The following is a 26,280-nucleotide window of genomic DNA, read 5'->3' on the forward strand; positions in this document are numbered from 1 at the left end:
TTGGCTTCTGTCATGTGCTGCTGGGGATGGGTGGGGGTGGGAAGGGAGCAGCGTCGGGGGGCATCACCCACCACCCAGGCTGTGGGCAGCAGAGGGAGGCGGGGTTGGGGCCCCGCATCCTGGCCCTGCTCCCCCCCTCCCATAGTTAGAGAAGCTGGGATCGAGGGCGGGCGGTCAGCGTGTGTGGAGGGAGGTCTCCTTCGAGGCGCCATCGGCTCCCTTGGTGCAGGGAGAATGATACAGCGTACAGCAGGCCTGGCAGGAACTTTCTCGGAGGACCTGTAGAGGGACAAGGGTAGACGGGGCTGGTGCTTGCTGGAAGGCTGGGAATTAGAGAGACAAAGGAAGGGGCTGGGTGAGTGGCTGCAGAGGTGGGAGGGCAAGCGTGGAGGTGGGGGTGGAGCTGGGCACAGCTGGGGAGAGGGCCTGGAGGAGAAGGGCGCGGGGGAGATCAGGAGCAAGGCTGGTGGGAGAGGGCAGGGTCCCCACTGCAGGGCACCTGGCTGTCCCCCGTAGGAGTTCCATATTAGGAGGCTGGCAGTGGGGAGTCAGTGTGGGTTCTTGAACAGGGGAATGACACAAGAAAAGCGCTGCTTTAAGAAAAATGAGCTTGTCAGAGAATTCAAGATGCTTTTTTATAAAAAGTTTTATTTATTTTGAAATCATTTCAACTTTACAGGACAGTTGCGTTACACAGTCAACCCTAAATTAAACCATGGACCATAGTTAATATTACAATTATAAAAATGTGCTGTCATCAGTTGTAACAAGTGCTCCACACTAATGCAGGGTGTTAACAACAGGGTGGTATATGGGAATCCTGTATTATATGCATGATGGTTCTGTAAACCCACAACCTCTCTACGAAAAAAAAATTAATTAAAAAAACAATACATAGAACTCCAACATACCCCCCATGCGGATTCCCTGATTGATCAGCTCTTAGTATTGTGCCCCATTTGTTCCATCAGTCTATCTTTCTGTCCTTTTATCTCTCTGTCAATCAATAGGTCATCTACCTGCGTAACATCTCAAGGTAAATTTTTGAAAGGTATCTTTTTTTGTTACAAAGGTAATGCCAGCTCACTATAGTAGTCGAACATTACATAAATTGTAGAAAAGAAAACTCTCCCGTAATCCAGAGATGATCAGTGTTAATACTTAGGTTTGCTTTCTTTCCAGGTATTTTTATGATAGATTAGCATTTTTCTTACCAATTGCCATAAATAGACTTGTCTTGCACTTAACCACCTTTCGACGTCTGTAACCATCGTTCCAGATCAGTGCCTGTGTAATGACCGGATTCCTTTGACAAGCTGCCTGGTCTTGCTGGATGGGCTTTGTCTCCATTATCTCTTGCTGCACAGCAAACCGCCCCAAAATTTAATAGGTGGACACAGCAGCTCTGTGGCTTCGCACTTGGCTGGCCCAGCTGGTCGCTCCTGAGCTGTCTAATGCCGCGGCCGTCAGCTGGTGGCTTGCAGGGCAGCTGGCCCAAGAGCCTCGGATCTAGCTGGGCCTCTCCCCTCCCCTGTGTCTTCTCATTCTAAAGGAAACTAGCCTTCGAAGTGAAAACGGCATCTACGGAACCTAGAGGCCTCTTGAGGTCTGGCCCTGAAGTCTCACTGAATCATTGCTGCTTGGTCAGCGGGTCCATCCAGGGGATGTGTGTTTGGGGAGGGAGACGTGGATGTGCCGTCCTGCCCTGGGCCCCGAAGGAGGAGACTTAGACTCTTGGGAAATGCTATGGGCTGAATCACGTCTCCCACAAAGTCAGGTTCAAGTCCTCACTGCTGGTCCCGTGGAAATTGACTCATTTGTAAACGGGATCTTCAAAGGCTCTATTAATTCAGGTCAGGCCGAATGGAATCAGGGTGGGCCTTAATCCAACACGTCGGGAGTCCTCAGGAGCAGAGGGTATTGGACATGGAGAGGCAGGTGACGGAAGGAGACTGATGCCCTCGGACGGAGGCAGAGCTTGAGTTAGGGATTGCCGGCAGGCGGCCGCCAGAACGCTGCGGCCCCCAGAGAGCACGGCCCTGCCAGCACCCTGCCTTTGGATTCCCAGCCTCCAAAACTGACCTCAGCTCCTGCTGTTCAGGCCGCCAGGTGTGTGGCACTTTGTTACGGCAGCGCTTGCTGAGATGGGAGCAGACCCCTCAGATCCTCGGACGCTAGCGCAGGTGCCTTCCCTTTCCCAGCCCACCCTTTGCCCTGGGTGGGCCGACCGGAGAAGTTGACAGGGGCAGGGCACGTGACGGTTCTGTGGGGTTAGGCACATTGTTGGAGGCGGGTTCTGAGTGCGAGTGGGTGGTGAGGGGAACGCGGTTTGCAGCTGGGGCAGGTGGGGTTTGAGAATGCTCTGGATTTCTGGCTTTACAGTAGACAGTTTCTCCCTCCTGGGGGCTGGGGGCTCCGAGGGCTGTGTGGGCAGGGGCTGCTTGCCCTCTGAAAGCCGCCAGCAGCGGCGCGGCATGTCCTGCTCATTTACTGGCATCTTTGAAATCCGGTCTCTATTGCTCCTTTGTTGTGAAATGGAAAGAACAGAGCCCGCAGGTCGCTCCACCCCTAGACCTCTGCTGGTAATTCCTTCCTCCCTTCCTCCCTCCCTCCCTCCCTCCCCCCTCCCCCCCTCCCTCCCTCCCTCCCCCCTCCCCCCCTCCCCGGCAGATGCTGCACCTGTTCTCCTCCAGGCTGCCTCCCCTTTCCCAGGTAGCTTCAGATGTGAAATAGGAGCACCCAAGCCTTCACCTTTCCTTCTGTTCCTTAACATTTTCACTCCCCGCAAGGTACTCATTTTCGTAGCTCTCCCTTCTTATCACCCGCCTCGTAGGTCTTCCCCTCCCGTGATGCCTCACAAGTGGCAGAGGGGCTGAAAAAGGCCAGGGAGGAGAGGGGGAGAGTCAGCCCCGGGTCACTAATGGATCCCAGCATCCTAACTGAGAGCATGCTGCGATGGAACCGCTGGTGGGAGGTTCTCCCAGCGCCAAATGTTCGTCAAACTTATCTCTCCCTGGAGACCGCGGGCTGGGCTTGATGAAAGGCACTTTCCTGGCACAACAGAGTTCTTCCGCCCATCACCTGCCTGGTGGCTCCTGCACTCATCAAATCAGCACAGAGGCTGAGTGGGCTTTCGCACTTGAGCACCCCTGGGTGGTCATTTTCTCCCTGCTACCTCTTGGCGTCTCCGGGAAAGGAGTGCTTTGTGGCTGTAAAGGGTCACTGTTGACCAGAGTGCCCTGCCTCCCCGCGGCTGGGCCTCTTGGCCCCTCTCCTTCTGGACTGTGCTGTGGCAGCATTGACTTAGCTGGGGGAGAGGAGTCGGCGAAGACGGATGTGGCCGGGCACGCGGTGTGTCTCTGCGGTAGCTGGGGCTGCACCTGGGCGACCTGCAGTGCCAGCTTGGTGCTACCGTCGCAGGGCTGAGGACGGCTGCTCAGCGTGGGGGCTTGCATTTGCTGCCGCTCAGGGTGAATGAAAGTGAGCAGAGCTGAGCAGACCTCTGAGGAGCTGCCGTCGCCAGCCAGCCCGGGAGCTTCGGCTGCTCCTTTTGGCCGAGGGGTTGGAAAAACTGGGTGGAGGGCCTCAGCCTGTCCCCACGGCGAGTTTGCTAGTTTGGGACCTGTAGGCGGTAATTTCCCCAGACGCAGACACCCAGGAGACCCCGCTCTGATTGTGCTCGTGTCTCCACGTCCCCCCCAGTATTGGTTCTCCCTGGCCCTGAGGATGCACTTACACTTCAGCATGCCCAAGAGTCACCTGGCAGCGAATCAACAAGGAATTACCGAGCAGTCTGACTCCTCAAGGGCCTGAGGCATCTTTGGGCCGGGGGGCCTGCGGGCCTGGAGCGCCTTGGTGGAGTTGGCAGTGCCCAGCCCTCTCTGTTCGCGGCTCCTGAGTTTCTCCAGCTCTCCCATCTCCCGCCAGGGCTGGGCCCCCAGCCTCTGCGGCAACCGAGGAGTGGGCTCTGAAGGCAGCAGGCCAAGCAGGAGGGGCTGGGGGCCCTCTGTGTAGGGCTGTGGGGGAGACACCACTCGCCCCGGGTGGGAGGTCTCAGAAAATGACGGGACTCAGTTTCCTCATCCACGTTACCCACTGCTCATCCCATGGCCTTTGGTTGTTAAAAACTTGGGATGTCCCTGTGCGGATAAGGATGGGCCTGCCCTGAGGATGCTCAGGGGCCCATGCTTGGGCTCTGAGAAGTGTTTTTCAGGAGACCGGAGCAGCGGCAGCGATTCTGGAGTAAGAAGGTAGCTCTCCCCGAGGGACCCACGCTCTCCTGGCCGATGGGGAAGTTAGGAATGTAGTAGCAGGACGCCGTGCTCAGGGCTGGGCAAGCTGGTGGACCCTGCAGGCTGGAGATGATGGGGCAGGGTGGGCCGCTTGCTCCAGGGGCTCCCGGAGCCAGCGGGCCTGATTCAGATGTTTCTTTTTGGGCGGCTGTTGGCCCTGATGATGCTGATATTGATTGCAGGACTTAGGCTAATAGGGGAGCCACAGAATTGTCCCCACTTGGGGGGGACGGACTGGCAGCCCGGTTCCCCGGGTCCTCATTCCAGCTGGCTCTGCTGGGGCTCGTCCACGAGGTGGGGGGACTCGGCCCACCCTCTGTGGGCCAGGGGTGGGGGGACCTCCATAGGCTCTTGAGGGTGAGCCCCACCCTGACCCTGGCCTGGGAGGCGGTGGAAGGCAGTTCTTCAGCTGGCCGGGCCTCTCTCATAGGTGGGCAGCTGCGTTCCCTGAGCCGGGGAAGTTGAGCTCACTGGGTGTTTGTGCACTGAGCAGAGGAAGGAGGAGAGTCACAAAGGCCGGGCCTGGTCTCCAGCTTACTCATAAAAGGCAGTCAGTCTCCCTGCAGCTTCAGGGGGGCCGGGGGAGGGAGGCGCCGCGGTGCTCGCCTTGCCGCAGGGGTCACACGGGCGCAGGCCGCCCAGCGCCCGTTCCTCCATGCGTGTGTCTGTGGGGGGGGAGGGGAGTGGTGCGGGTTGTTGTGCTTAGAAGAGTGCTCGGCACACAGTAGGCCTCAGCAAGAAGAGTGCTCGGCGCACAGTAGGCCTCAGCAAGCATATGTTGATGCGGGCCAGCAAGGGGGCACTGGGTTGCAAACGTGGAAGGAAACTAACCCCGGCCGGCTGTGGTTGGGGGGGTGGGGAAAGCCCTCCCCCGCCTGGGCATCGCCCTCCACCGGCCGAGCAGCTGCTGGCATTCTGCCGGTGGGTGGTCGTCCTCTGGGCTGCTGAGACCCTGTGGTCCTGGGGAGTCTCCCCTGGAGAGGTGACCTGCTTTCCAGGCCCGGCAGGTAGCTCAGAGCCGGGCAGCGTGGGGTGGGGCTGGAGGCGAGCCCCTGCGGCCCCAGCCTCTTTCCCCACCTTCTCCTTCTAAGAGCCATCTCAGCAGAGCAGGGGACTCCAAGCTCCCCCCCCCACCCCAGGGCGTGCCAGTTAAATCCTCCGAGAGGTTCCTGGGAAGGAACACCTGCGAAGCCGCTCCGGCCCCGCATCCTCTTCTGGGCTGCTGGTGGTTTTCTGTTGACTCTCTTCACCCCATTCTGGGTGATGTCAGGAGCTGAAGCCTCCCCACGGCCACATTCTAGACCCCGCGGTGGGGGAGACCGTGGGCCCTGATCTTTCTGAGACCCTGGAAGCTGTCCCTCCCCTCCCCAATCCCCACAACTTCAAACAGCGTTTGTGCCACCAGAGAGCTGATGGACCAGATGGGGCAGGTTTGTTGGTGTTCTCTAACTGGCAGGGTCGTCTCTGATGTCTAGCCTAAATCTCTCTTGCTGCACACTGTCTCATCTTTCCTGCTGGGAGCGGAGGCCTTGGTTTCGCCTGGGCTGGTGCGCTTCCTGCTTTCTCATCCCACCTGGCGCCTCACGGTGCTGGCACCCGGTGGGCACTCAAGTATTTTCTGAATGAATGAATATTGCATTTGTATGTAAGAAGAAATTTGTCTCCAATCTAGCCCATTCCCCCGGGACACTTAGAGCCCTTGCTCAATTTAAAACCATCCATCTTCGTAATCTCAGGGGCTCTAAATGCCTCTGGGAGGGGTGGGAGTTGGGAGCACCCTATTAAAGTGTCTGCATTTCTGGGAGGAGAGAGCTGCTTTTTCCCCCGAGGGGCTGGAGAGTGGGTTGCAGGGAGGCCAGCGTTGGGAAGTTTCACAGCTGAGGGATCCGAGGCTGGTTTTCCTGGAATCTCGGGGTTGCTAAGTGGAGATGCCAGAACGAGGCGCTCTGGATCCCAGCCCCGGATTCTGTCCATCCTCACCCCTTCCCACACCCAAGCCTGCTCCCATATTCCCAAGCCTGGGGGATGGGAGCTGAGGGTCCCCGGAACCCCATGTATGAGGGGGCCGCATGGGGCCCGGGGGTAGCTTTGTAGGAAAACAGGCACCCTAAATGGCCAGATCCGTGCAGACTCGAGGGAGGCGCGCTTTGGGGGTTATTTTGGGTTTGGTGGGCTGGGCGCAGATCTCGCTGACATTCCTGGACGCTGGCCTCTCAGAATTGACCAGAATGGAAGGATGATAAAAATTGAGGCTCCCGGAATAGCCCAAGAATTTGCTCAGTCCTAACCCCTGGGAGGAGGTGCAGCCCAGAGCTGGTGATGGGCGGAGGGAGGGAGGCTGGGGTGGGAGGGGGCGAGAAGGAAAGTTCAAGAAAGTTAAGACCATTTCTTCCGGGGAGGAGGGGGTGCTGGCCCAGTGCTGGCTCAGGGCTGTCTGACACGGGAGCAGCCGTTAGAGCCCAGAGGTCCCCCTGCGCCCTGCCGCCTCCTGCCTCTTGGGGAGTGTGGCCTGATGGCGCCCACCCCTGGCTGGAACGGCAGGTCAGTCTCTCTTTCTCTCTGTCTCTTCCTGTTTTTCTGGTCACTTAGAACTAGATCCGGCTGCCTCAGGTTCTCAGGGAGTCCTTGTCTCTTCCTCCCTTCCTTAGAGTCGGGCTGAGGATCAGCTTTTGCTCGGGGCACATGGTCCACATGTGCACTGAGCACGGCTTTGTGGAAGTCCAGCGCAGCTATGCCAGGAATCTGTCTTTGTCCTCGAGGAGCTTGAGTGGACATGCAGAGGCAAGCATGCTGGACAGGCCCAGACCCACAAACAGCGTCCAGAGCAGTCCCTAAGCACCAGAGGGGCAGTGGGACACCAGAGGGGCAGCGGGACACCAGAGGGGCAGCGGGGACGCCAGAGGGGCAACGGGGACGCCGGAGGGGCAGCGGGGACGCCGGAGGGGCAGCAGGACGCCGGAGGGGCAGCGGGGACGCCGGAGGGGCAGCGGGACACCGGAGGGGCAGCGGGGACGCCGGAGGGGCAGTGCGGACGCCGGAGGGGCAGTGCGGACGCCGGAGGGGCAGCGGGGACGCTGGAGGGGCAGTGGGGATGTCAGAGGGGCAGCGGGGCCACCAGAGGGGCAGTGGGGATGCCCGAGGGGCAGTGCAGACACCAGAGGGGCAGCAGGGACACCAGAGGGGCAGCGGGGACGGTCACTTCCCTCTTCTGGCCCCTGGTTTTTCCTCTGTCAAGTGAGTGGTTTATGGTCCCTGAGGTCCTTTCTGGCCCCAGAGTTCTGTGATTCCAGGAGTGGTGGCAGGAGGGACCTTCTCGGATAGGTAGGATGTTCTTGTTGCTTCTGCTCTTTGTTTCAGACTTGGGTCTTCCCTGAGGGAGGCAGACTGAGGGCTCAGATGTCACATTTGGGCCTCAACCCTGCTGCTTGGGAAAACTGCAAAGCCTGATTATAGGTTCATAAATCAATTGCACTTGTCCACGATGACGTGGTTCACCCCTTGGCCTAGAAGAAGAGGTCCGAGCAAGCGCCTGCCGTGAACAGATACTGCATCTATCCAGTGCCATCTTTTCACCCTTCTAGCCACCCTGTCCTTGTCCTGCTTTTTTTCTTCTTCTTTCCCTGTAATGTCAGATTACCTGTAGCTCTCCCTCTTTCATGCAGGCTCTCATTTTTCATTGTCCTTGGTGTGTTCCATCCTGTTTGGAATATCTCCCTTCCCACACAATCCTTCATTGTTTTATCTCTAATCTGTATTGTTCCAGCACACTTGAAAATTTGTTTAGCCATTATTTCTTCAACTGTTTTTCTGTCCCCCCCCACTTCTCTCTCTCTCTTTATGGAGCTCCAATTACTTGTACATTAGATTAATATTGTCCCGTAAGTTCCTGATGCTCTGTTCATGTCCATGCTTCTTTTTGGATTATGCCTATTGTTATTTCTTTAGGTACACTGAACTTTTCTTCTGCCATGTCAAATCTGCTGTTAAACCCATCCAGTGTATTTTTCATTTCAGGTATTGTATTTTCCATCTCTGGAAGTTCCATTTGGGTCCTTTTTATATCTCCCATTTCTCTCCTCATCATGTTCATGTTTCCCTTTATATTCTAATGCACATGAAACATATTTGTAATAGCCATTGTTTCATCCTTTTCTACTAGTTCCATCATCTTCACATGTTGCTAAAAGAACAGTTGCATCCTGGATAAGGAACTCAGCTTTTAGGAGACCAGACTCTCCGTGTGGGGCTCAGACCACATTTTCAGGTCTGTTCTATTAATTGATGTTTCTCTTTATTATGGGTCTTCTTTTTCTGCTGCTTTGACTGCCTGGAAATTTTTTTTTTTTTAGGAGGCACCAGGGATTGAACCTGGGACCTCGTACTTGCGAAACAGGCACTCAACCACTGAGCTACATCAGCTTCCCCGAATGCCTGGTAACTTTTGATTGGATGCCAGACATTGTGCATTTAACATTGATGGGTGCTGGATTTTGTTATATTTCTTTAAATAGTATTGGACTTTATTCTGGCATGCAGTTAAATTACTTGGGATTATTTATTACTTTTGAGGCTTGTTTTTATGCTTTGTTAGGGTGGATCCAGACCAGCTTTAGACTAGGGCTAATCTAGCTTCACTACTAAGACAGTACCCTTCTGAGGACTCTGCCCATTGTCCTGTGCTTTATGAAGTCTCTCCACTTTGGCCGGTGGGAATGTGAACTCTTTCTAGTCCTGTGTGGGTTCTGCAAACTTTGTGACCTATTGCTTTCTGGTGCTTCTTTTCTCAGCCTCATTCCATGTATGTATAGATCAGTATTTGGCCAAATATTCATGGGGACTCTTCTGCAGATCCCCAGAGCACTCTCGATGCAGCGCCTTCCTCTCTGGTATCCTGCCCTGCACATTCTAGCCCCATGAACTCTGATTTCTGTCTCCTCAACTTGGTGAGAACACTGGGCTCCGTTTGGGTTCCTCCTCTCCTTGCTGACGTTTGGAAGCTGCCTCCGGGCTAAGCCGGCGATGGTAGGGCTCACCTCTCTTGTTTCCTTTCTCTCAGGGATCACAGTCCTGTCCTGCCTGTTATCCAATGTCTGAAAGTATTAATAGTTGTTTCCTGTGTTCCATCCACGTTTTTAGTTGTTTAAGGCAGGAGGGTAAACCCAGTGCCTGCTATTCGACCATGGCTATAAACAGAAGTCATGCACCGATACAAGATGCACCGCGGGCACCACCTTCCCCAGCGCCCTCCTTCTCCCCTGGAGGAGCCCCTTGTTAGCACTCTTACAGGACTCCTAAGCAACGTGTTCCTTTCCCCTAGTTCTGTCTGTTTTTGTTTTTAACTCTTCAAATAGTCTGGCTCCTAATTTGAGCATAAGGGTAATATAGCATATTTTAGTGTCTCTTGTACCAAGTCCGGTGCCTGGTATATAGTAGGCAGTTAATATTTGTTGATTGAATAAATGAGAGTAAATGGGAAAAAATATAAGCTGACCATGCCACATGTTACTAAAAGGAACAGTCCCATCCTGGATAAGGAGCTCAGCTTTCAGGAGATCAGACTCCTTGTGGGGCTCAGACCACATCTGCAGGATTGGACTTCCTTAATCCCCGGTGGCACACTGGCAAATCTGAATTCTTCCCGAGGAGGGTGACGAGGATGGTGGGAACATGGGGACTGGATGACGGGTTTGGGGATGCTCATTTTGTCTAGAATTATTTTTCTGGAGTGCGGTGTGTGGGGCAAATAACTGACTTCAAACATGTGCAGGATAGACGTGGAAGAGGAGGGCTTAAATGTATCCTGTGGTGCCAGAAGGCCAAACCTAGGACCCAGGGGTGGGAGGATTCCAGGGATCAGATTTGGGTCCAGTCCCAGGAAGAACTTTCTAACAGTTAGAGCCATCCAGTGGAGGAACGGGCTACCTTGGTGTCGGTAGTGAGCTCTCTGTCACCGCTGGGATTTAAACATCCTTCTTGATGGTCAGGGATACTGGGGTGGGGATTCTTAGATTAGATACAATGTTGCGTGAGAGAATCTCTAAGATAACTCTGATTCTAGTCCCATGACTCGTCCCTTGGAATCCCCCTCCCTCCAGGACATACACACTTAGAAAACACCCCTGGAATGTGCTCCGACTCCTGTGTTATGGAGCTGTGGACGCCCCTTCTTCTGCCCCAAGTGCATTTCTTCGCAAGGGCCTTCAGGCCGGCCACCCCAGCCCTGCCCCTGCCGTGCTTTCCCCCATCACACTGACTCTGGCCTGGCCGGCACCCCATCGAGCTGGGGTGGCCCCTCGCCTGCGCCTTGTCCCATGTCTCCAGTGTCCTCATGCACAGGGCCTTTGAGACCGGATGACTCTGGTTAGCTCATTTTCTTCCTGCTGGCCCCGCAGCAGCCTGGGAGCCGCTCAGCCGAGGCTGGCAGCCTCGCTCCAGCCAAGTCCCAGCACTCGCCAGCATAGCTCTGAGCAGACGTGGCTGCCGCTGTGCCGTGCGCTGTGCTGTGCGCTGTGCCGTGCGCTGTGCCATGCGCTGGTTCTCCTCTAGACCCCCTGTTGCCTCCTCTGGGAGACCTCTGCTTCTGGACAGGAAGCTCCCAGGAGGTCCTGAGTCCAGGACGGGGAGCCACGCGCTGCGGAGGCCGGTGCAGTCTTGGTGCTGGCAGACATCTTGAGAATCTTCCCTCGGACACCTGCCTTTCCCCATTTTCACGATGGCCTCCAGGAAGCTCCAGGTAAGGTTCCAGTTCAGAAGGGATGACTGGACCCACCGCCCAATGGGGGAGCAGGACGGGGAGCTGGGCTCTGCAAAGGGGTTCTCGGCCGAGCAACCGTCCCGGTTGGGCCCTGTCTTGGGCTTCCTCGAGGCTCTTTCCCAGCTCTCTTGGAAGGAGCCTCGCCGGGGAATGTACATCCGGGGTGCTTCCTAGAGAGGTTCCTGGTGCCTCCCCGGCCCCTTCCTTGTCTCTGCAGCAGCCGGCTGGGCCCAGGGGTCTGGGGAGGCTTTGGGCAAGGGCCTAGCAGGAAGGGGGCCTGAGAGGACAGGGGCTCCAGGGCAGCCAGTGCCCTGCTTCCTCCTGCAGGGCCTTGAGCTCTTTGAACCTTCTCACTGATCTGCTGCTTCGCTTCCTTTGCCTCGGCTGAGCTGGGCACCAGCAGGGAGGTGGAGGAGCGTGCCAGGAATGGGGGTTCAGGATTCGTGTGTCCCCTTTGCCTCGGCCATTGGACAGGTTTGACATGGCTGAAGCCTCAGTGTCTTCCTCTGCAAAGTGGGAAGAATAACGCTCCATGGGGAGCTAGGGGAAGGCTTATTCGAGGGACTGCCTTTGGTGTCCCAGGCGGCCGACTTCCCCGCGTGGCGTGCACTGTCCTCGGCAGGGTACACTTAGCGTTTCTCTTAGCAAAGGCTCAGCGCCCTTTGCAGGGGAGAGTCTCCTCCCCGTGGGGGCGAAGGGCAGCGTTACTTGGAAGCCGGGTTGTGTTTGGGTGCCCTCCCCTGGGAAGGGAGCTCTGGGAGGGATGGGGCATTGCTCCTGATAGTGCCTGCTCCATGCCCAGTGTCTGGAAAGGTGTCTGGCACAGAGTAGCCACTCAATAAGCACTTGTTGGCTGAAGGAAGGAGTCCCAGAGAAGGGAGTCCCAGCACCCAGTGGTCAGACCCATTCACCCTGTCCTCAGCCATTCCACAGGGAGAAGAAAGAGTTTCAGTGGCTGAGCAGCGTGCCTGGGGCCACTTATTGTTGGGGGTGGGGGGAAAGCCCGTCCTAAAACCCTTAAGTGTTTTGTTTCTTTGTTTTCCTGCTTTTTCCCTTGGAGAGGTGCTAAGACAATAATAAAAGCGAAGATGATAATTACTGCTAATATTTATGGCTTGCCTTCTGTTATAACTGGAGTATTTTGGCCTAATTATTATTATTTTTTAGGAGGTACAGGGAATTGAAGCCAGGACCTCATACATGGGAAGCAGGCACTCAACCACTTGAGCTACATCCACTCCCCTTGGCCTGATTCTTTTTTTAATTTTTAAAATTTATTTCTCTCTCCCCCACAGTTGTCTGCTCTCTGTGTCCATTCGCTGTGTGTTCTTCTGTGACCGCCACTATCCTGATCAGTGGCACTGGGAATCTGTGTTTCTTTTTGTTGCACAGCTCTCCATGTGTGCGGCGCCAGTCCTGGGCAGGCTGCACTTTTTTTCATGCTGGGTGGTTCTCCTTACGGGGCGCACTCCTTGCTCATGGGGCTCCCCTACGCGGGGGACACCCCTGCGTGGCAGGGCACTTCCTGCGCGCATCAGCACTGCGCAAGGGCCAGCTGCACACGGGTCAAGGAGGCCCGGGGTTTGAACCGCGGACCTCCCATGTGGTAGGTAGTCGCCCTATCCATTGGGCCAAGTCTGCTTCCTTGGCCTGATTCTTAAAATGAAAAGAGGGTTCCTGAATTTGTTCTCCATTCCCTTTGGCTCTCTTGGTCATTTCCTTAGGCAGCCTTGCCCCTGATGTGATGATAATGAAAATGTTTTAGCCGGCCTCTGTCCATGTAGCTGTTGACTGCAGGTTCTTTCAGATCAGCTAATATTTTATGCAGGATTTCGATAGTGGTTTTCTTTCTGTTCACTCTATGGTTAGCTCCATGAGGTTTGCTCATTGATGACTTGGCTAGACGTTTGTTGAGCACTTGCTGTGTGCAAGCAGGTCCCTGGCACAGGGCTTCAGCGTGACCGGGACCAGACGTGCCTGTCCAAGGCGCTCACGCCCGGCTCGGCTGCTGTCCTCCCGCAGAAACACGTTCCTGCAAACCCCTCTCCTTGGCCCCCCGGCCTGGGCAGACGGTACTGGGGGAATTAGCACCAGAGTTTTCCTCTTCTATGGGGCTGCCCACCCTGCAAAGCACCGGGGCACTGGAGCGTGGCCCCAGGCCTCATCTTGTGTTGTTATCTCCAGCGTGACCCTGAGAAGTGGCTGGAGTCAGGATTGCTGTCCTGCTTTTTCAAAGGCAGCCGCTGAACTTCAAAGGACTGACGACCTGTGAGTGGGAACGGGACTTGGGGCCGAGTTTCCCATCCTAGACTCTGCTGCTGCACTCTCCTGAGATGCATCGTTCCATGGTGTTGCTGGGGTTAGAGCAGGCCCTGGTCTAGGCTCTGGAGATGCAGAACCAAGAACTGTCCTGGCCCCCAAGGGGCTTGTGTTTTGGTGGGGAGACAGAAAAAAAAATGAGAACTTCTCATCTGGGAGTGACACCAGCTATGGAGAAAAAGAAAACAGGGAAGGGGGCAGAGAGGATGGGGCAGAGGCCAACGGTGGGGCAACACCCTAATCATAACTCTCATGCCCAGGTACAGATCAGATTACAAACACAATCCACTATCTATTTTTGGAATTCATAACCATATCAAACTGCTACACTCCGCCCTCTGAATTCCAAAAAGACATTACCATATTTGAAAAAGCCTTAATCAGTAGCAGTGCAAGTATTGAATCATATCACAATCAATTTAAAGAAATACAGTTTGTGCTAGGGCAAAGTCCTGTCTGCTATAGACCTCTGAAAGTTACAAAACAATTCATCTACTTTCAGTACACAAATGGACAGACAAAGGATAAACATTTTCATTATAATATGGAGAAATTGGGAGGGAAACATGCGTAATGAGTCACGGTTTCTCTACAGTTCAGTAGACCTGCAGGGAATCCTCTGTATGATTTCAAAGTCTGGGAGTCATTCTTAAGAAGATGGTTTCTTCTCCTTGGGGCCATATGGGGATCTGTCCTTTCCACTGGCTTGCCCAATAGCCATTTTCTAAGTTCCACCCTCATCAAGCATCTGGGTGTTGATCAGGCTCCAGACTTCTCCCTCTAAGGGTGTTGGGGTGATTTCCACACCTCACCCAATCTTTGGTTAGAGTCTTAACTCCCCTAGTACAGTGAGGTGAAGACAACATTCCCCCTAACCTCTGGCATACAGGCTCAACACTCTCAGAGCTGTGAGTTGACCACCTGGCCTTCCTTAACCTTTGGGGGACAGGTCCACACCCCTCAGACCTGTGGGGTGCCTATCTTAACTGCCCTAATCCTTGGGGAATGTTCTCCACCTTCTCTGTACCCTGAGGCAGCAAAACTCTCCCAGAACATCGGACAGGAACATCCACCCTCTTCAACTGCTGGGCCAAACTCACCCTGTCTGTACACACGAGTGGGGTTCCTCTCTTGGCCCAAGGCGAAGTCCTAATTCCAGGTCTCAGCTGCCATGGTTTTCCTCTTAAAGCTGTTTCTCCTTCAGTCTCTCCTTTCCATGTCCTTTTTATTCCAGGCTGACAGTGGTTTTGTTCATACAGCTTTCTCAAAAAGTCTGTTGGTTTAGCATGTAGGAAGCAGGGGTCCAAGCTGTTAGATAGTAAGACTTTCCACAGGTCTTTCCTAGATAACTGCATCTTCAATCTTGATTTACCAGTTCCAAATTTAGTTAAGTCCTCCAATGGGCACTTTCGTCTGGGAGCTTGATCTCCAGAGGCTTGGAATTTCAGGAATCAGTTTCTGTTTCCTTTGTGCCTGACAGTTCAGTCCTCAGCATATCTCTCTCGTTTGGCATTTTGCTATAAGCTGCAAGCAGAAGCCAGTTGCGTTCTCCAGGTTGACTTTGGAAATTTCTTCAGCTAAATGCCCAGGTTCGCCATTTTCAAGTTCTGCCTTCCATACAACACCAGGAGTTAATCTTGCTGAGTTCTCTGCAACTTTAAAACATGGATTGCCTTTCCTCCAGTTTCCAATAATAGTTTCATTATTTACTTCCAAGGCATCATAAAAAGTCTCTTTAGCACCCCTGTTGTTATCAACAGTCTCTTCAAAGCGACTAGGCCTTTTCCATCAAGCATTTCACAATTCCTCAAAAAAATACCCCTTACCCATTTATAAAACCATTCCAGCATTTTGGTAATTGCAAAAGCACTTCCCCACTCCTTGGTACCAAATTCTATATTAGTCAGCCAAAGGGGTGCTGATGCAAAATACCAGAAATTGGTTGGTTTTTATAAAGGGTATTTATTTGGGGTAGGAGCTTTCAGATACCAGGCCATAAAGCGTAAGTTATTTCCCTCACCAAAGTCTATTTTCACATGTTGGAGCAAGATGGCTGCCGACGTCTGCGAGGGTTCAGGCTTCCTGGGTTCCTCCCTTCCAGGGTCTTGCTTTTCTCTGGGTTCAAGGCTCCTCTCTTCCTGGGGCTTGCTTCTCTTTCCTCTGTGTGCTAAGTCTAATTGAGAGGGGTCCTCGATTCCATTTTGCTGCTGGTTGGGACTCTCTTGCTTGCAGTTGTACGTTTTCGCCACTTTTAGGTTTATAATTCAGTGGCATTCGTTACAGTTACAATGTTATGGTACCATCACCACTATCTATTACCAAAACTTTTTCATCACCCAAAACTCTGTACATAAAGCATGAACTCCCTTTTCCCCTCCCCCAGCCCCTGGTATCCTGTAACCTACTTTCTGTCCCTATGAATTTGCCCATAAGTGGCAATAATTTCATATAAGCAGAATCATATGCTATTTGCCCTTTTCACTCAAAACCATGTTTTCAGGGTTCATCCAAGTAAAGACGTGTCAGAATTCCATTCCTTTTTAGGGCTGAATAATATTCCATTGCATGCATATGTCCCATTTTGTTTCTCCGTTCATCAGTTGCTGGACACGTGGGTTGTTTCCAGCTCTTGGCAGTGGTGAATAACGCTGCTCTGACAGTTAGTGTGTGAGGCCCTGTTGTCAGTTCCCTTGGGATACGTACCTAGGGCTGGAATTGCCGGGCCATGTGGGAATTCTATGTGTCACTTTCTGAGAAACTTCCATTTCTCACCATTTTACTTAGGAGGAAACCGAGGTTCAGAGAAGTTAAACGTTTTTTCTGAGGTCCCCCAGCTAGAAGGTGGCAGAGCCGGCTGTTGGCGGAGGCCAGTCTGAGTCCAGAGTCTGCTCTGCACGGTTGTGTGTCTTTGTGCAAAGGGGCAGAGGGTTTAGGATGGCCACGAGCAGGCCTGGGGCTGCTCGGAGTGGGGGTCGGGCGGGCCTGGGCCTGGGCTTTGGTACTCTGGGTGCTCAGCTCCTCATCCGGAAGGGGCCTGGGGGCATGAGGGCAGGGGCCGGCTCCCTGATTTAACTCGCTTGTTTGGTGGAAGGAAGGGCAGATTGCTTCCAGCTGCGGGCAGGCTGCTGGGGGAATGGGATTTGCGCCCGGTCTCCGGACAGCAGCCTCTCAGGGCCTCTCTGGGCCCGTGTCTTTGCATTCGGCGTGTAAGACGAGCCCTGTGGCCGAGAGAGCTGGGCTTAGGTGGGGGCTACTGCAGATTGCAGCTTCCCTCCCCCAGAGACCCAGCTGGCCTCTCTCTGAGTGAAGTTTGGGCCAAAATACCCTATATTTTAGCTATCCCTTCTTTTCCAAGTAGTTCAGATCACTTTCAGAATGTCAGTTCCATAATCCTCATATTTATTGCTCCCTAAGGAAGTAAGAATTTTTTTCTTGCTTAAAAAAAAAATGCTGCAGGGTGGAAAATGGGGGTCAAGAAGTGAGGCTGGGCGGGAGCTGGTGGGGGCCAGCCTGGTGCAGCTTGGCCTTCGATTTAGTTCCCTAGGCTCCTCGAGCAGGTGCCAGGCAAGGGGTTGGCGTAAACAGTGGGAGTTATTAGCGTATGGCTTTTTTGTTTTTCTTTTTTGTGTTTCTAATTTTTTTGTGGTCTTTTTTTTTTTTTTTTGAAGATACATAGATCACAAAAACGGTTACGTTAAAAAATATAAGAGGTTCCCACATACCCCCCCACCAACCCCCCACTCCTCCCACATCAACAACCTCTTTCATCATCGCGGCACATTCATTGCATTTGGTGAATACATTTTGGAGCACTGCTGCACCACACGGATTATGTGGTTTACGTTGTAGTTTACACTCTCCCCCAGTCCATTCAGTGGGTTATGGCAGGATATATAATGTCCAGCATCTGTCCCTGCAACATTATTCAGGACAACTCTAAGTCCCGAAAATGCCCCCACATCACACCTCTTCTTCCCTCTCCCTGCCCTCAGCAACTCCCGTGGCCACTGTCTCCACATCAATGCTACAATTTCTTCCATTGCTAGAGTCACAGTAGTTCTATAGTAGAATACCAGTAAGTCCACTCTAATCTATATTTTATTCCTCCATCCTGTGGGCTTACGGCTTCGAGGCTAAAAGGAAGTCCAGGCTTTCTCCCTGAAGACTGTGGGTTCTGGGCTGCTCCCGGCCGTTCCTGGTCCTGGACTGGCTTGCCCCGTGGCAGCGCACGTGGTGGCTTCTCCGGCCTCTCCGTTCTCACCTGGGTTGCGTTGGTTGTAGCTTCCTGTGGCTTTCTCTCTCTCTCTCTGAATTTCACCCTGCTTTATAGAGGACTCCAGTAATAGGATTAAGAGCCGTCCTGACTGGGGGGCCACACCTTAACTGAAGCAGCCTCATCAGAAGTCCTCCCGACACGGGTAAATACCCACAGGAATAGGGTAGGTTTACGACCGTGCTTTTCTGGGGTCCAGACGGCTTCAAACCCCCACAGCCTTGACCAGAGCCAGGCAGGGACAAAAGAGGGGAGCTGTGGTGGGCAACTGGAGTCTGGGTTTTTGGAGTGTGTCTCTTTTCATGTTTGCCGTGTGCTTTGGGACGTGGGGGAGGGGGTGGTTCTCTCTGCACTTTCCTAGTAGCTGCCTCAGGAGCTCACGTGGGCCAGCTCGTGTGCACTTTCACACGCATCCCTGACTCACAAACACACACACCTCACACACGCCCACGCTTTCCTGTTTGCCTGCACGGACACACACACCTTCCTCCACCCTCAGCCCCACATGGTGCGCACACTCACTCCTGCACACTCACAGGTGTGCTCACGCTGTTGCTGTCACACACGCTTGCACACTTGCTCACCCATGCCTGCTCTGTCGGGTCTGGGCTGCGCGTGCCAGAGGCAGGCGCCACCAGCTCGCAGCGGACCTGGAGCGAGTGGGGCCCCTACAGTCCGGACTTCAGCCTCCCTGCTCTGTACCTCAGTTTACCCCTCTTGTGTAATAAAGAAGAGCGAGAACCTGGAGAGACGGAGGACCCAGTTAGGCTCAGGCGTTTGAATGCTCGAGATCCTCACACTGGGAGCTGTTATCTCTGTGAAATGTAAAATGCACCCGAGAAATGAGGAAAGGGGGGAGCCTGGCGTGTGAGGGGAAAGAGGGGAAAGACAGGAGGCGGTACCTCGGCCAGGCCTGCGCCTGCGTGGTGCCAGCTGGGCCCCTGGGCCCGGAGCGGGAGACAATCACCAGACCGGAGACCTTGGTACAAGGCCGCAGGGCCCTGGGGAGGCGGGTGCCCGGTCCAGCAGGGGGAAAGGACCACTTTGGGAAGGAAAGACTGTGCCTGCTTGGACCCAGCGAAGCAAAGCCAGTGGGCCCCTGACTCTTTTACTTTTTCTTTTTCTTTTCTTTTTAAATTATCTTTTTAAAAACTTAATAGATCATACAAAACGTTTACATTAAAAACCTTGAGGGAAAACGGACTTGGCCCAGTGGTTAGGGCGTCCGTCTACCACATGGGAGGTCTGCGGTTCAAACCCCGGGCCTCCTTGACCCGTGTGGACCTGACCCACGCGCAGTGCTGATGCGCGCAAGGAGTGCCCTGCCTCTCAAGGGTGTCCCCCGCGTGGGGAGTCCCACGCACAAGGAGTGCGCCCGTAAGGAGAGCCGCCCAGCGCGAAGGAAAGTGCAGCCTGCCCAGGAATGGCGCCGCCCACACTTCCCGTGCCACTGGCGACAACAGAAGCGGACAAAGAAACAAGATGCAGCAAATAGACACAGAACCAACACCGGGGGGGGGGGGGAGAGAGTATTAAATAAATCTTTAAAAAAAAAACAAAAAAAAAAAACCTTGAGGTTCTCATATACCTCAGTCCCCACTCCCCCACCCCCATCAATTTTTTAAATTGTATTTTTTTGAAGATACATAGATCACAAAAAAATGTTACATTCAAAAAATAGAAGAGGTTTCCATAAACCGCCCCTATCCCTCTCCTCCCACATCAACAACCTCATCATTGTGGCGCATTCATTGCATTTGGTGAATACATTTTGGAGCACTGCTGCACCGTGTGGATTATAGTTTGCATTGTAGTTTACACTCTCCCCCCGGTAAAATCAGTGGGTTATGGCAGGATACATAACGTCCAGCATCTGTCCCTGCAATACCATTTAGGACAACACCAAGTGCCGAAAATGCCCCTCCAGTTCATCTCTTCTTCCCTCTCTCTGCCCTCAGCAAATACTATGGCCAGTGTCTCCGGATCAACGATACAATTTCTTTCATTACTAGTCACAGTAGTTCATAGTAGAATACCAGTACGTCCACTCTAATCCATATTTTATTATTCCGTCCTTTGGACCCTGGGATGGTGATGTCCATTCCACCTCTGTATCGAGAGGGGGCTTAGACTCTGTTTTCTCTTTCTGAAACCTCGCTGGTGCGCCACGGCCACTCCTGCGGCCCCTGAAGTCATCACCGGGCTGTGGAAATCCAATTAGATGTGTGTGCCTTGGGCCACCTCCTCCCACGGGTACGGGGAGGCGCCGAGGGGAGGCGGACTGCGTCTTGAAAGCTGCCTCCATAAATCTGAGTTAGAGCGGTGGAGGGGCCAGCCTGCACTTCCTTGGCTCTTGCTTCTGCTGGAGAATCCAGCAAGTGAAATCTGCGTGTAAACCTGGGGTCCCCCCACCCCCCTGCAGGCCTGCGGGGGCGGGGCTGGAGACTTAAGTTGCGTTCCCAGCAGGGTTGGCTGACCTGCGCCTTTGTCTCTGGGTCTGGGACCTTTCTGAGCCTTAAAGCTTTGGCTTTCACAGGTCCGGGTGGAGAGAAAGGGGCCGAGTGCAGTGAATCCCCTGCCCAGCCGGATCCCAGGTGCCTGTCACCTGTCGCTAGACCTGATTTGCCCCTTTTTGTCTTCCTGGTGGGTCTGAGCCCTATGGGGCCACCAGTTTGCTCCAGGGACTCTCAGGTTGCACCCAGAGGCAGCGTGCTGCCCCAGTGTCCCCATTCTCCATGCTCAGGTTTGGTGTGCTTTCTTTATTTGTATGCCACCTTGTTCCAGAAAAGAGTCAAACAAACCCAGGTCCTGGTAGTGTCACCAGTGCTCCTTGGGCATGGACTCGTTTGTTCCTGGCTTGAGTGCCCAGTGCCGCAGGGCCTCTTGCCCACAGTGGGCGCACTGTTGGGCTGTGATGTGTACGCAGTCCTGCTGCCCGCAGCGGTGCTCTGCTCAGATCCTTCACTTGATCTTGAAAATGCCCTTGATTTATTTATTTAAAAAATTTTTTTGGCTTTAATAAGGGGAATTTATGAGCTTGCAAGCTTGAAGTTTTGAGGCTGAGAAAAATGTCCACATCAAGGATTCATCAGGCGATGCTTTACCCTAAAGACTGGCGAAGATGCCCTGTAATGTCACTTCCTTCCAGCAAGCCTCCCCTCGCTGGACCGGTAGCCCCGTTGCGCTTTGTGGTCTCCCCATTTTGTGCCTGAAGCTGTGGAGAGGAATAGGGCTCGGTCTCTACGCTGAACTCTAGAGCAGTGGACCTGGAGGAGTCCTTTGTTTTCACGGCAGGGGGGCTGAACGCACTGCAGAGCTGGCGCCAGGCGCTGCCGGCTGCACGGCACCTGGAAGGTTCTCCGTCACTGCTTGTCAACCTTGCACATCTGAAAATGTATTCATTCTACACTCATACTTAATTGAAATTTTGGCTCGGTACAGGATTCTAGGCTGGGATCTGTTTTGTGCAAAGCATTGCTGCATTGCTTTTAAGTTCCAGGGTTATTCTTGAGAAGGCTCTTGATCCTTTTGTAGGGAGCATGATTTTTTTTGGCTTTAGGATCTTCTCCTTGTCTCTAGTGTTGTGAAATTTCACAAGTGGCATTTTTATCCAGTGCGTTAGGCAATGTGGATCCTTTCAATCTCGAGACACACACTTTCAGTTCTGGGACCTTTTCTTGAATTATTTCAGTGATGATTTATACCCTCCATTTCTCCTTTTTTTCTGGAATGCTTAGGATTTGACTATTGGCCCTCCTGAATTGGTCCTACAATTTTATCATCTTTTTAATCTACTGTCTACCTCTCTCATTTTTCTCTTTCACAGAGATTTCTTCAGCTTTTTATCTTTCAGCCTTCTATTGAGTTTTTCACTTTAGTGTATTTTGAATTTCTAAGAGCTCTTATGTTTTCCTTTATTTTATTTTATTTTATTTCTCTCCCCTTCCCCTCACCTCCCCCCCCACCCAGTTGTCTGCTCTTTGTGTCCATTCGCTGTGTGTTCTTCTGTGACTGCTTCTTTCTTTATCAGCGGCACCGGGAATCTGTGTTTCTTTTTGTTGTGTCATCTTGCTGTGTCAGCTCTCCCTGTGTGCGGCGCCATTCCTGGGCAGGCTGCACTTTCCTTTGCACTGGGTGGCAGGGCACTCCCTGCGTGCATCAGCACTGCGCATGGTCTGGCTCACCACACGGGTCAAGGAGGCCCGGAGTTTGAACCGCAGACCTCCCATGTGGTAGGCGGACGCCCTATCCATTGGGCCAAGTCTGCTTCCCTCTTATGTTTTCCAAATATTTTTTTTTTCCAGAGCATCCTGTTTTGGTTTCATGGATGCAGTATCACCTCTTATTTCTCTGAGAATATTAATGATAGTTTTATTTTGAGGGGGAAGTTTTCTCCTTCACTGTTTCCTACAAAGTATGTGGGGGGTGTTTCTCTGTCTTTCCCGTGACACACTTTCTTCAGAAGTCCAGACGTCCTTCGTCGTCTGTGTGCATTTGACATTAAAGGTGACAGTTGGTTAATGGTTAGGCTCATGTGCCAACTCACCCAGTTGTTTGGTCAAGCAAGCATTGGGCCAGTTGTAATCCAAGGGCATTTCATGGACTTTAATCATCAGAGAGTGATTGTGTAGATGGCTGGTTACATCTACAATCAACCGGGGAGATTGCTGTCAGTAATGAGTGACATCTTGCCTAATCAGTGGAAGGCCTTAAAAGGAGATGTGATTTGTGCATTCAGAGAGAGAGTTTCCATCTCTAGTTCAGACAGCCAGCATCTCCTGGGGAACTCATCAAGGACTCCACTGCAGTCCCTGGCTTGCAGCCTGCCCTGCGGAATTTGGACTTGTGCATCCCCTCGGTCGTACGAGACAATTTTTATAAAATCTCATACTGTTTACAGAGATCTCCTGTTGGTTCTGTTTCCCTAGAGAACCTTGCCTAATGCAGCTGATAAGAAGGGGATTGGACCTTGAGTGTGGATGAGTAGGGTGACCTGGTTGGCCTGATTCATTTAGGCCCCTGGTAAGTTGGTATCTCAGGTAGTTTTTCTCAGGCTGTTAGGACTCCCTAGAGAAGAATCTTCTCATCTACCTGGAAGTCCACAGCTGACATCCTGTGCCCAGGAGCCTAATGGGGTGGGGGACACACACGAGGGCAGGGGTTCCAGCCTTCTGTACTCAGACCCCCTGGTTTCCTCTGTCAAGACCTTCCGTTTTACTGTTTCACCGTCTCTAAGAATAGACCTCCAGCACTTTGCAGGGCCTTCACCTGGCTGAGGAAAGTGGGGCAAGAGACCTGGGGAGTGGGATATTTCCAAAGCAGGTTTTTAATCAGACCACCTGTCTGCAGCCCCTCCTTCACCTTAACTTTTGGAGATACCTGGTGCTGCCAGTCTCTAAGCCTCCCCCCCCCCCCCAATTTATGTCCAATTGTTGAATTTTCTGAAGGCCTATTTTAGCATTAAATGTAGATCTCCCCCCTTTTTAAGTTGTTGTTGGTTTACAGAAAAATCATGCAGACTATACAAAATTCCTTTATATCTCCCCTCCCACAGTCAGTTTTCCCTATTACTAACACTTTGTATTAGTGTGGTAACTTTGTTACAATTGATGAAACAATTATTATAAATATGCTATTAACTGTAGGCTGTTGTTTACATTAGGGTTCACTGTTCCTGTCGTACAGATCTATGGTTCTTTAAACAATTTTATTGTGGTAACTTATATACAACCTAAAATTCCCCCTTTCCCCTCCATTCAAACCTACAAGTCAGTGGTGGTGATTGCACTCACACTGCTGCGCCCCCATCGCCACAATGGAGGTTTGGGGGTTTTGGGGGTTCTGGGGTGCTACTGGGACTTGTCCTCCCTCCAGTGTCTCAGATCGCTGCTGTCCTCTCCGCTCTTCTCTCTGAAGGTGTGGCTTTTGCCTTCTGCAGTCCCTTGCGGCTGGTTTAGCGGGGGTGGGGGCCGAGTCGTGCTGTCTTCTCTGGGAGCTTCCGGCTAGAAGGGCAGCAGCTCACTTATTACCCTTGTTTGTTGTTTTCAACAAACCTCCCGGTGTTTTCCTTGGCCTTTGTGAGAAAGGAATGAGAGTTGATTTACTTAAGCTCCTCTCACAGCCCCTCCTCCTAGATCCTCTGTAACCATTGGCTGAAGAATCGATGAGCAACCCGAGGAAGCCTGGGAAGCAGAAATGCAAGCACGGAGGAGCTCCTTCCGCTCGCCTCCCTCTGATCTGCAGACCACTTGGTGTAACGCTGAACCTGTTAAATATCAAACTGCTTGGCATTGTGTGCGGGGAGCGGGAGGACACTGTGAACCTTCCCTACATCTTGGCTAATTTTCTCTGGCTTTCGTGAGCATGTGTTGCTTCTGTACTTTTGGAAGAGGAATTAATGAGTAAGAGTAGTAAAGCATCCAGTGTAGTGTGGAAACATCCGCGTAGGCCCAATCCACTGAGTGTGCAACCTGCCAGCTTAGAACTTAGGTTCTGCCCTAAGTGGGTTGCACCAGCTGCAGCGAAGGAACGCTGCTCAGCTGCTCCACTATCTCCCTTTCCCCACCCCCTTTTGCATTTTTATTTGCAGTGGACTATTGGTGAAGCAGCGTAGACCTTGAGGTCGGTAGCTCTAGCCTTGAATTTTAATTCTGTTGCCCTAGTGTGACATTGTGCAACTTCCTCAAGTTTCAGTGTTCTCATCTGTCACAATGGAATTTGTAGGGTTTATGTGAGAATTAGCTGAGATTTGCATGTAAAGCGCCTTCAACACATAGATGTTGATGATGAGAGCAAAAACCAGCATTTATCAAACATTTACCGTGTGCTAGGCACTTCATGTGCATGACCTTATTTACCCACCAAGTACGTACTTTTATTATTTTTACTTTACAGATGAATCGACTGAGCAGTAAAGTAACGAAATGACTTGCCTAAGGTCACAAATCAAGGGCATTTAAGCCTTAAATTTTCTCTTAGGCGTTTTTTGTTTTGTATTTATTCCACAAATATTTACTGAGGAGCTGACCCAGCTCACTGCTGGGAATATAACAGTGAAACGGCCAAGTTCTCGCCCTTATGAAGCTTATACTCTAGTGTAAGAGCCAGTCAACAAGCAAGTCAATTGCATTAGGTGGATTTAAATGTGATGGAGAAAACTAAGGGTTGGGGGGTCCACCTGGGGCGTGGTAGCCTGTGTGTGCATGTGTGATTTTGGCTAGCGTGGTTAGGGAAAGCGTCTCTAGTAAGTTGCATTTGATTGAGCCTTCAGAGAATTGCGGGAGTATTCCTTGGGCTTACCTGGGAAAGCAGTTCCAGGCATTGGGATTTGTAAGTGCTGTTATGTTTGAAGTCAGAGATGGCAAATTTTTTTTTTTTTAAATTTTATATCCTGCATGATATTGAATAAAGCAAGTGATCAAGACTTTGTTAGGTGATCAATAAAATATTATTCATTTGGGTAATTCTCCCACCTTCTAACTTAGATCACCAGCCAACACTCAGCCAGAGGCACTATCTGCAAGGTCATTCTCAATCGCTTCTCACATTCTCCAGTGATTGGGACTTGGGGCGGCGACCATGGGAAGGGGGACACCCTGGGGGCACAGACACGGAAGGCAGGTGGAGGGCAGGTGCACTGCAAGCTCGGCCCTCACCCCGTACTGCAGCCTGCGGCCTCCTTCCTCCACTCCTCCAGGCCTCTGCTCATGGGGCTCCCTTCCTGCCCCACTGTGCCGGGCTCCCTCCTGCTCCTTCCGGTCTCAGAGTCAGGCTCTCTGCGGGAAGCCCCCCTGGCTCCTGGTCCCAGCCAGGTCCCTTGGTTCAGGGCTTTCCTTCCTAGCTCTTGCCTCAGTTTCTAACCGTGCACTCACCTGAGTGACCGTCGACTCTGGTTGCCTGCCTCCTGGGCCGTGGCCTCGGCGAGGACGAGCCCTGACTCGTGCTGCTCCTCCTTCCCCTCCTCTCTCCAACCCCTCCAGCGTCTAGCACAGGGCCTGGTAACGTTTGCCTGCACAGGGCCTGACTGTCAACGTTTTAGGCTTTGTGGGCCCCGTGGCATCCGTTAAAACTACTCAACTCTGCCGTCGCAGCCCGGAAACATCCGTAGGTAAGGGAATGAGCTTGGTTCTGTGCCAGTAAAACTTTATTCATTTGAATTTCATTTAATTATCACATCATGAAATATTCTTCCTTTGATTTTTTTCCAACAATAAAAACTTTTCTTAGCTTGCAGGCTACAAAACCAGCGGCAGGCTTGGGTTCAGCCTATAGATGGTAGTTTGTTGACCCCTCATCTAGCACAGTGTCTGGCTTCTGGTAGGTTCTCAATAAATATTTGTTGAGTGAGTGAATGACATCTTGAATGAGTGCAGGAGGTTGGGTTTGTGAGCTGCTGCCTTCCCTTGATTAACTCCATAATCTCTATCCTTTTTTTTCTAAAGATTTATTTTATTTCTTTCTTTTTCTCCACCCCTTTGTTTGTACTCACTGTGCCTGTTGTGTGCTGGTCGTCTTTTTTTTTTTTTTTTAACTTTTAAAATTTACTTCTCTCTCCTTCCCCCTCCCCCACTTGTCTGCTTTCTGTGTCCATTTGCTGTGTGTTCTTCTGTGACCGCCTCTATCCTTATCAGCGGCACGGGAAA

At 52.4% G+C, this 26,280-nt stretch overlaps 1 protein-coding gene across 5 annotated transcripts in view; it reads left to right on the forward strand.

The window, feature by feature from the left end:
- Window positions 1-26,280, forward strand: part of TSPAN9 (tetraspanin 9) — a 226,588-nt gene that overhangs the window by 10,209 nt on the left and 190,099 nt on the right. Inside the window, exon 1 of one of the 5 annotated variants that reach the window (XM_004456209.5) lies at window positions 10,887-11,025. The exons of the other annotated variants lie outside the window; for them this stretch is intronic. The gene's annotated coding sequence lies outside the window, so the exon portion shown is untranslated. Of the gene's footprint in view, window positions 1-10,886; window positions 11,026-26,280 lie in introns of those variants that run through there. 5 annotated transcript variants of the gene reach the window in all.

Source organism: Dasypus novemcinctus, chromosome 20, assembly GCF_030445035.2.
Source record: "Dasypus novemcinctus isolate mDasNov1 chromosome 20, mDasNov1.1.hap2, whole genome shotgun sequence".
NCBI lineage: Eukaryota > Metazoa > Chordata > Mammalia > Cingulata > Dasypodidae > Dasypus > Dasypus novemcinctus.